At 28.0% G+C, this 9,657-nt stretch overlaps 1 long non-coding RNA gene across 1 annotated transcript; it reads right to left on the reverse strand.

Moving 5' to 3' along the window:
• Window positions 1-5,417: 5,417 nt before the first annotated feature.
• Window positions 5,418-8,517, reverse strand: LOC136090320 (uncharacterized). The gene is made up of 2 exons (XR_010643344.1): window positions 8,218-8,517; window positions 5,418-7,412 (listed from the first exon to the last, which is right to left on the reverse strand). It is a non-coding gene; the product is annotated as an uncharacterized LOC136090320 (long non-coding RNA).
• Window positions 8,518-9,657: the final 1,140 nt, after the last annotated feature.

A 9,657-nucleotide genomic window follows, 5' to 3' on the forward strand; every position in this document is an offset into this window, starting at 1 on the left:
CATTTATTGGATTTATCATATTAGGAATATTTTTAGCTAAATTTAGTCCACCAGGTACAAAAAACTTATTTAGCTCGCTCGCTTTTTGTTTGGGTTCATGTAAAAATGCGCCATCTATTTTTATAACCTTAGGTATAATATAGGCACATTTTTAATTTGTTTTTACCAGTGATTTGACTTATAATTTGCCACGTACGCTTTGAACTAGATTTATGCTTCTCTAGTAAATCACAGCAATATGTTTTTTTTGCCTTTTTTTTATGGCTTTCAAATAACTTAGCGTAATTTTTATAAATTTTAAAACTATTTTCAGGTGTTTGGTTTTTCCAGTATTTTATATTTAGTTTTGGCTTCTTTTTTAAGGATTTCTTAAGATCTGTATTGACCCAAGGTGACTTTAAACTTTTATCGGTTTTTATAAATTGACGTTTCGGAAAATTTACATCGTAAATTTCATAAAATGTTTGAAAGAATCTGTCGTGCATTTTATTTGCTTCGAATGAACTGTTCCCATGCTTCCAATTTATTAGAGAGAGCTGATCTTTAAATGATGCCATATTTTTATCATTGAAAAAGCGCTTGTAAAAGACTTTTTGTTGCTTTTTTATTATTTTTTTTTCAATGTAAATGGAGAAAAAAATGGGTAAATGATCCGAAACGTCATTTTTAATTATACCTATTTTCAGAAATTCCTTAAAAAAATTGGTTGTTATTACGTTGTCAATTAAGGTCGCCGACGCTGAGGTTACTCTAGTTAGTTTGTTAATAAACGGTATAGCTTCACTTTGGAATAAATCATCGTAAAACTTTTTAATGTAGCTATTTACGTGGTATTCAAAACAATTTATATTAAAGTCACCCATTAAATAATTTATTCTATTTTCCTTTAAATTTGTTTTTAAATTATATTTTGCAAATATGCATTAAAGCTATCAATATGGCCAGATGGTGGCCGATAGCAGTAGCTTAGGAGTATATTTTTTTTCGTTAAAAGTTCAATTGTTAAAATCTCTTTATTGTCATCAGAAATAGTATTCTCATGCCTGATAATAAATCTCAAGTTTTCCTTTATATAAAAAAGAACACCACCGCCTCGTTTATTTACTTTTCGCGCTAGTGGGATCATGTTAAAACCTAGAAGATGGAGATTAAAATTAGATTTTGCGACATCAAATTCACACCATGTTTCAGTTAAGCATATTATATTAAAGGTATTTGAAGTTTCTTTATTACAGTACACAAATTTTCAAAATTTTTTTTAGAATTCTTATATTAAAATGAGCAACATTTAAATGATCCCGCTCCAGAAATTCCTTTACTTCTTTCTTATAAAAGTATGAGCTGTTGTTTTGTAAAGCTCCTACATCACTAAAATAATTTAGATCCGGATCTGAATTTGTGTCAAGCATTAAGTTGTTAGATCGAAAAATGTTAAATGATAGTGACTCAAAATTGTTTTGGTAGGTAGAATCTATTTTTAAACTTAGATAATTAGAAATAAAATAATTTATTTTAATAATCGCGTTTTTCTTCCTGCTTCCTACTGCGTTTTTCTTCCTTCTTCCTGCTGAATCTATTTTTAAAACTTAGATAATTAGAAATAAAAGAATTTAATTTAAAAATTGCGCTTTGTCTTCTTGCTTGCAGTAAAAAAACCTTTTTAAAAATTACCTTTACCAATAAGATTTTTTGAGAGGTGAAGTAGAATTAAAAAAATTAGTCTCCTATTTCTACCACTTCTATGTAAATACTTTGTGAAAAATCTTATAAATATTTTGATGAGGATTACGTGGTTTACGAATTTAATAGTTTTTAATTAATAAACTTTAGGGATGGAATCATTGCCCGAAATTATGCTTAATTTGTTAAAACTTGTTTGGTGCAGTACATATATCATATAAAAAAGTTATTTTATAAACTTTATTTAATGTTCTATTTCTCCCCACTCTTCCCTTACATTTCAGTTATTATATAAATTTGATTTCTTGTGAAGACCCGAGCTGCAATACCAAATGATACTACTGGTATCTGTACCAACATAACCAATATTTTCTGGTATCGATACCAACATAACCAACTGTTATCGATACCAACATAACCAATATTTTCGATATCAGTATTGCGTGATCTCGATATTGGTACTGTAAAGTATCGCATCGATACCAATATAACCGATACTTTTGATATCAGTATCGCATGAATTTCGATATCAATACTGTAAGGTCTACTGTTTTTAATAAACTTATAAAAAATACAGGTGAAAGGTTTTTAATTCGTAAACCAGTACACCTTAAAAAAGATATTGTTTTAGTTGCAGATATTACAAAAACTTAATAACCGGGATTCTTACACCAAACCACAATAGGCATATCTGAGAAAGACCCGAGTGAACTTATCACTGCCCTACCCATTTATTAGAAACTAAAACTTAACAAGAAGTGCAGAGATGTGACTTTTATTGCTAAGCGAAAGCCAAGAATGAATACAGAAACCTTACTGTATTAACACCATACAAATTATCGAATTTGTTCACAACGCAATAAAAAAGACGAAACTACCGCCCATATGATGTACGAGTGCGAAAAAGTGCAACCTTTAATACTTTACCAAGTATTAAAGGTTGCACTTTTTCGCACTCGATTAGGCCTAAGGAATATCTTTATTGCAAAAATTGTAAATTTATTTTATTTGGATATGCTGCAAATGCGGGTTTGGCAATATTTTATTTGATACTCTTGTTGTAAAAATATGTTTTAATAGGAGGACAATTTAAAATTAAAATAAAAATTCTGGCAAAAAACAATGAGCTTCAAAATTTCAAAAGTAAAGGTAATATTTTGTTAGAGAACGAATATATTATGTTCAGAAATCAAAACGCATACAAAAAATACGAAGATAAAATAAGAAATAATATTATTAAAAAAAGAGAGATGGTAGTAAATATACGTAATTATTATGGCTAGAGAGTTTAAAAGACTTCAAAAATACATTTGAATCTCTACGTTTAATGAAGGTTAATTCTAAACGTTACGGTGGATTTAATTCTGAACGGATATTTGACTAAAACTAAACGCTTTGTCTAAACGTTATTTTGACGTTTTATAAAAGTTCATGTGTTTATTGAAGTGATTAAATTTGCCAATAAATTTTGATTCGAAATTTCCGTGGAATATTGTCAAGTAAATTTACTTGTATATTTTAAATTTGAAAGGGTAGAGTTTTGTGTAAAAAAAACTTTTTTCAAAAAAACTTTTAGAAAGCATTTGGGGAATTTGCACTTACTGAGTTATTTTAACCTAATCGTCAATCAACTTGCTTTAAGCACTTAGGCGTTGTCCAAATTAAGTTAAGGGTTAAAAAAAGATTATAAAACCTAGTATTTAATCAACCAGCCATTTTTGACGCTACTTTCACCCTCAATACATCCTTTTAAAACATGTCTCTCAATATTCCAATATAAACAAAAAAGGAAACAAAGTATAATGCCTAATGCTTTTTGGTGTTAATGTTTAAAATAGCGAACTTACATCATTAAAGAGCATTAATTAAAACTTTCGAAGCAGTGCTAGATTAAGGGTTTTATTTTTATTTTTCAATTTTAAATCGAGGCCCCACATTTTTGGGGCCCTGATTCCAAATAAAAGATTTTAAAAGAAACTCTTAAAAAGAAATTTTATTAATCAATTAACATCGTCTTTTTAATAAAAAATTACAAAATTTACTATGCAGTAATTTTTCATAACTTATTGGTAAATTTAACGGAAAATTTTCCGGTAAACTTTACCTCCGCAACACTAGTTTAATAGGATAATGAACTAAATATAAACAAGCTTTCAAAAGCATATGACATGGATATAATTACAGAAAAAATCAAAGAAAAAATGTTAATCGCAATTAGAAAACTCAACTACTAACATAAGTTCAACGTCACAAGTGATGAAACTTGCAACAATGCACATAGTCAATGTGCATTGTTGCACATAGTCAAAGTGATTTGATCCTATTTGATCATTCATTAGTTGGATCATTTTTTCTTTTATCAGTAGAATTAAAAATAGAATTATTTTTGTATATTGATTAAATTTCTATTTTGTATTTTGTATATTGATTAAATTTCTATAAATAAAAAAACTAATATAAACCTTTAATGTAAGGATATATTTGATCAGTATACATAAACCATAGGACAACTTTAAATGCTAATTTATTGACATCGCCAACATCAATACAAATCTTTTCCTTGAAATTAGAAGATCGATTGAGTTGTATTATACTTGATGCAGAATCATCTGAGGGTCGTTCTACAGACTCCTTTATTGAACTATTCTATAACATAACAGAGTTTTATAGCATATATTTAACTAAACAAACCTTATCCTATACAAATCTGTGGATATTTTAGTAGCATCAGTTTTCTTTTCTTAAATGAAGTAAATATATTTTAAATTTAAATACTATTTACGTAAAAGTGTTAAGCAAAAATTATAATACTTGTAAAATAATAATTTATGATTCCTTAATTTATTTTCGATTAAAGTTTTGAATAGAAAAACAAAACGACAGGACGCTTTTAAAGCATTTTTATGAATTAAAATCCTTTTTAATAAACATTTAAAAACTTTTATAAGTATTTTATAATTATTAAAATTTGTTTTTGAGTTATCTTTAATTTATTGGGAACTTTTGACTTGTATTTTTAACTTTTATTCCACACTTCGGCTTCAGCTTTTGCTTTTTTACAAATGGTGGACTATTGTTATAAGCAAAAAAAAGCAGCTTCATTTTTTGTCCATTGAAATTCCGCAAGTTAGACATCTAGCTTATATAATATATCATTGGTTTGGACAAATTTCGTTAATAAAAAGTTTGGGACGTAACGCATAAAGGTTACGTCACGCAATAAAACGTTAACACAAATCGTCAGGTTAGAATTATTTTGTTTTAACTCTGCATTTGTTTAAACTGAGATAAATCAAGTTGAAGTTTTACACTGAAATGCAGTAGAATTGGCAATATATTTTTCATTAATGAAAACTTTTTTCAATATTTGGCTATATACTAAAAATAATTATTTGTTTTGAAAAAAAAAGTAAGTTGCTCAAATTGCTATTATGGCCCGACCCTGTTTGGAGATAATTTCGATAGATACATTTTGCGTTAATATTATTTTGTGCTATCTCCATATTTTAGTCAAAACAACTTAAACGTTTTGCAAAACGCAAATGAATTACAACAAATTACTTTTAACTTAGGGATTTAAACGCAAATATAGAAACCTAAAACACTTCGTTGGAAAACTTAAATGGATGGGATGATATAATTAGCTTTCTTATTGCTACTTAGACAGAATTCAACTGATATTGCTTCTGGAAGGATGGGCACCTTTTAACAAGAGCTATATTATTTAAAGAAAATCATTTCTATCTAAAAAGATTTATTGAAAATAAACAAATAAAGTTTTTAATACAAATAACATGTTAATAACAGTTTGAATGAACCTTATACAACTTATACAACTTATAAAACTAAATGTTGCATAACATAACTAAAGTAGATAAATAAAACAATTAAAATGAAATTTGTTTCCGGATGAAGAGTTGAGAAAAAACTACTGAAATAAGGTTTTATAGAAACAAACATCTACAGCCGGCATGTATGGGTACATAGAAACAATGTCTTTTACTTTCTCACTAGAAATTTCAATATTACGTGGAAAACAAGATGCCAATGGAATTGATGGTTCTTCAAGATTACTTCCTGATCCTCTAGTGTTTTTTGGCTTAGACAGCCATGCCTCTTTATAAATATCTGTAAAACGATTCTTGAAATACACATGACCAGGAGCATTAGACCTATATACAAGTGTTTTGACATTAAAGTACGAAACCTTTTTGAAGTTCATAAGACAAGCAATTTTTGAGAAATTTTCGATGTCCTTTTTTTGCATTTGGTATACAAAAAATGGTTTACGTTGGTTAACATTTAACATTGCTTTTACCAACTCGGGAGGGCTGAATATTTCTGCCGAATGTAACGATTTCTCAATCTGACTATGTATATTATCACATTCCTAAATGGAGCTATGCCCTGGCTCACAATACTTTTGTTCAATGATTTCAATATTTGGATGATCAATAAGAAACTCCCGCAATGCAGCAGACATATGACTGTTTCTATTTTGTGGAACACAAGAATCAAACCAAAGTAAAAACTTGTCAATATTAGGAAGATCCTTGTAAACTTGATTTAGCATACATAAGCACTAGAAATATCGTTACCAGAACAACCAGACATACCTTCATGCCATAATACACAATATGCTTTTTTTTTCAGCGAAGAGTAACCTGTTAAATTATAACAACTGAGCTTTCTTTTATAAAAGAAGTTTCCCACATTACTTTTTGGCAAGCTCAAGACATTTTGTAGATCAATACAAACTATGGTTGTGGTAGGGGAGTTCAACTTTCGATCCTTATCTCTCTCAATCTTTGTTTCATTTTTTGATGCAATATGCTTGTTATACTTTTGGATTTGCTCTTCATTTGCATTTTCAATAATGCAAAATTGGTAGCATGTATCACACAGATCTTTTTTCGGCTTTTGAAATTCAATATTAAATTTGGTGTTAAAAATATTGCGGTACATACATTCCTTTGCTGGTAAAATTTTATATTGAGTGCAATATGTTAAATATAAATCATAAAGTTTCTTCAAATTTAATGAACCATCAAAGTATTGTTTGCAGGAAATGCTTCGACAATAATGTGACTCAACTCGTGGAAACAAGTTAATATGGTTTTCTATACTCTGTTTAGTCATTTCAAGAACTTTTTTTTTACAATGTTTTCCCCATTTTGTAGGGGCAGGAATACCAGTTTCAAGCTTATTTTCATGATAGTATGATATTTGCCTGCTGCTGATGTCTAATGTAGACAAATAAAACACCTTACATACACGATATTTGACATTATCAACAAAGAAATTGTAAAAATAAGTATATTTTCTTCTTGATTTGCTTACTTTATTGGTCTGAGTCGTTTTTTTATCTAATTTTTCAGTAGTTTTACTAAAAAAGTGTTGCTTTTCAATCTGAGACATTCCCCACAGTCCATTAAATAATATTTTTCTCTCGTCTTCTGAAATTTTCATGAAACACTTAAACTTGCAACAACTTCCACAAACTTTTTTATTTTTAATACTTTTTAGTTGAATAACCCTGCCTCTGATATTTATATATTATTTTCCTGATTGCCTAAGTCGCTTTCTTTTTGACTGTTATAACTTCCAGTTATAACAGTTTGCCCTACGTTTTCTTGTTTTCCCACCGTGCGGAGGTAATCGCAGTTGAGCAGCAATTAAAGGATGTGTTGAAACATAGGGAGTAACCATGATATTAGCTTGTTGTGGGTAAACTAAAAATAAAAATTAAACATTAAAAAGTTATAAAATGCAAATACGTGAAAATAAGATAATTTTTTTCACATATGAAGCAATTCATTTAAATTTGAATCTTTACTTATTTAGTATATACAAAAAATAGAGTGCTCAATATATATACATACATACATACATACATACATACATACATACATACATACATACATACATACATACATACATACATACATACATACATACATACATACATACATACATACATACATACATACATACATACATACATACATACATAGATATATATATATATATATATATATATATATATATATATATATATATATATATATATATATATATATATATATATATATATATATATATATATATATATATATATATTCTTAAAGAACAGAGCAATAATAAATTAATAAAAACACTTATCTAATATTCTTCAACACTGTGTTTCACCATCAGTAGGCTCATCAGGAAGAATCTTCCTGATTCTTCCTGATGAACCTACTGATGGTGAAACACAGTGTTGTGAAACACACACACACACACACACACACACACACACACACACACACACACACACACACACACACATACACACACACACATATATATATATATATTATTAGAACCTCACGGATTCTGTTATATATGTGACATAGACACACTAGTGCATATGTCTCTTATACAACAGAATCCGTGAGGTTCTAATAAGATAATAACACATTTCCTACTAAAATAATGTGCTGAATTTTATTAATAACTAAAAAAAGCCGATTAGCACTAGAAAATATAAGAAAATACCTGTATTTTGGTTTATTACTCCAAGACATACATTTATATTTTCCGCCATTTTAAAATTTTAAAGAGGAAATAAACACGAACGTATTATTTAATGCGATTTATAAACAATTTTATTGGTTGTTGGAAATAGAACAAAATAATATTAATAATTATCGCTATTTTGCACATAGAACAATCGGTTACGCCTAATTTGACACTATTTAGCTTTTTTTTTTCAATTTTAAAAGTATTACAGCTAGAAAGAAAATATAACAAAAAAAGAGAAAAAGGTATAAACTCATTTTTTTCAAATTTGGAGATAGAACAAAATAATTCTTACCTGACGATATGTACAGCTTAAACCAACAAGATTAGTTGTAAAACGTGACATTTTTGTAAACATATTTGATAACATAGCTGAAGGTACATAAAATAATTTTTTAATTTGCACAAAAGGTTGAAATTTCAATAGCTTACGTCAGCCATCAAAAAAGTTACGTTTTGCATTTAAAAACGTCTTTTTGTTAAAAAATCACCAGGATGACGTAGGAATCTGATAGAATGGACATTAAAGGCTAAATATTCCAAATTTCAACTATCAAGCACAGAGCTATATTATCAAATCTTAGTTGGCCCAACTCAGGTTTTCCACAAAATATGCGAAAATTAGAAAAGTGATTCTAAATCATTAAAAATATTTTAGCAATATTTATTCTTATTCCACTTAATGTTAATATTTATTTAACTAGGAAAATATGAATCTTTTAAATTTTTTTAATTTGGAGATGAAAGCATTAATAGAAAAAAGTTACTATTATTTTAAAGTTTGTGAATTTTTATATTTGAATCGTGAAATGTTAAAAAGGGCGGAAGTCCAAAAGTGAAAACTTTCGGAAAACTAAAAAAAACTGCATTTTCCCCCGTTGTAAATTTTTGTTAATGGTTTAATAATTTTTTTTTTTCTTTTTGAAGAGGATAATGCTTTTTACCTTTAAAAAAAATATTAAACCATTATAGAGTTGTTAACCGTAAGATTTTGTACAATTCCGGAAAAATAATGTTCTTTCGGAAGGATATTGAGAATCAGGGTGCGGATTCACAACACTTTCGTAAGTCCAAAATTTGCGTAAAGTTTGCGTAAGTTTTGCTTAAGTTCAATGTTACGCTAAGTGGTATTCACAAACCTTGCGTAAACAAAAACTTACGAAATTCCTAAGTTTTTACTTACGTAAAAATTCTAAAAAACGGTATTCACAACATTTTCCTAAAAAGTGCTCAGCAAACTTTACGCAAGAAAAGTTACGTCTGCTATTTTTCTGACTTAAGTTTGGCGTAACTTTAAATCATCTAATAATATTTAAAAATGGCTTTTTTAATATTATAAAAGATTTCAGATTTTGTTTGTTATTGCCAATAAAATATAATTTTATCTTAATTTTATACTGCTATACGTTAAGTTAT

This window comes from Hydra vulgaris, chromosome 13, assembly GCF_038396675.1.
Source record: "Hydra vulgaris chromosome 13, alternate assembly HydraT2T_AEP".
Classification (NCBI taxonomy): domain Eukaryota; kingdom Metazoa; phylum Cnidaria; class Hydrozoa; order Anthoathecata; family Hydridae; genus Hydra; species Hydra vulgaris.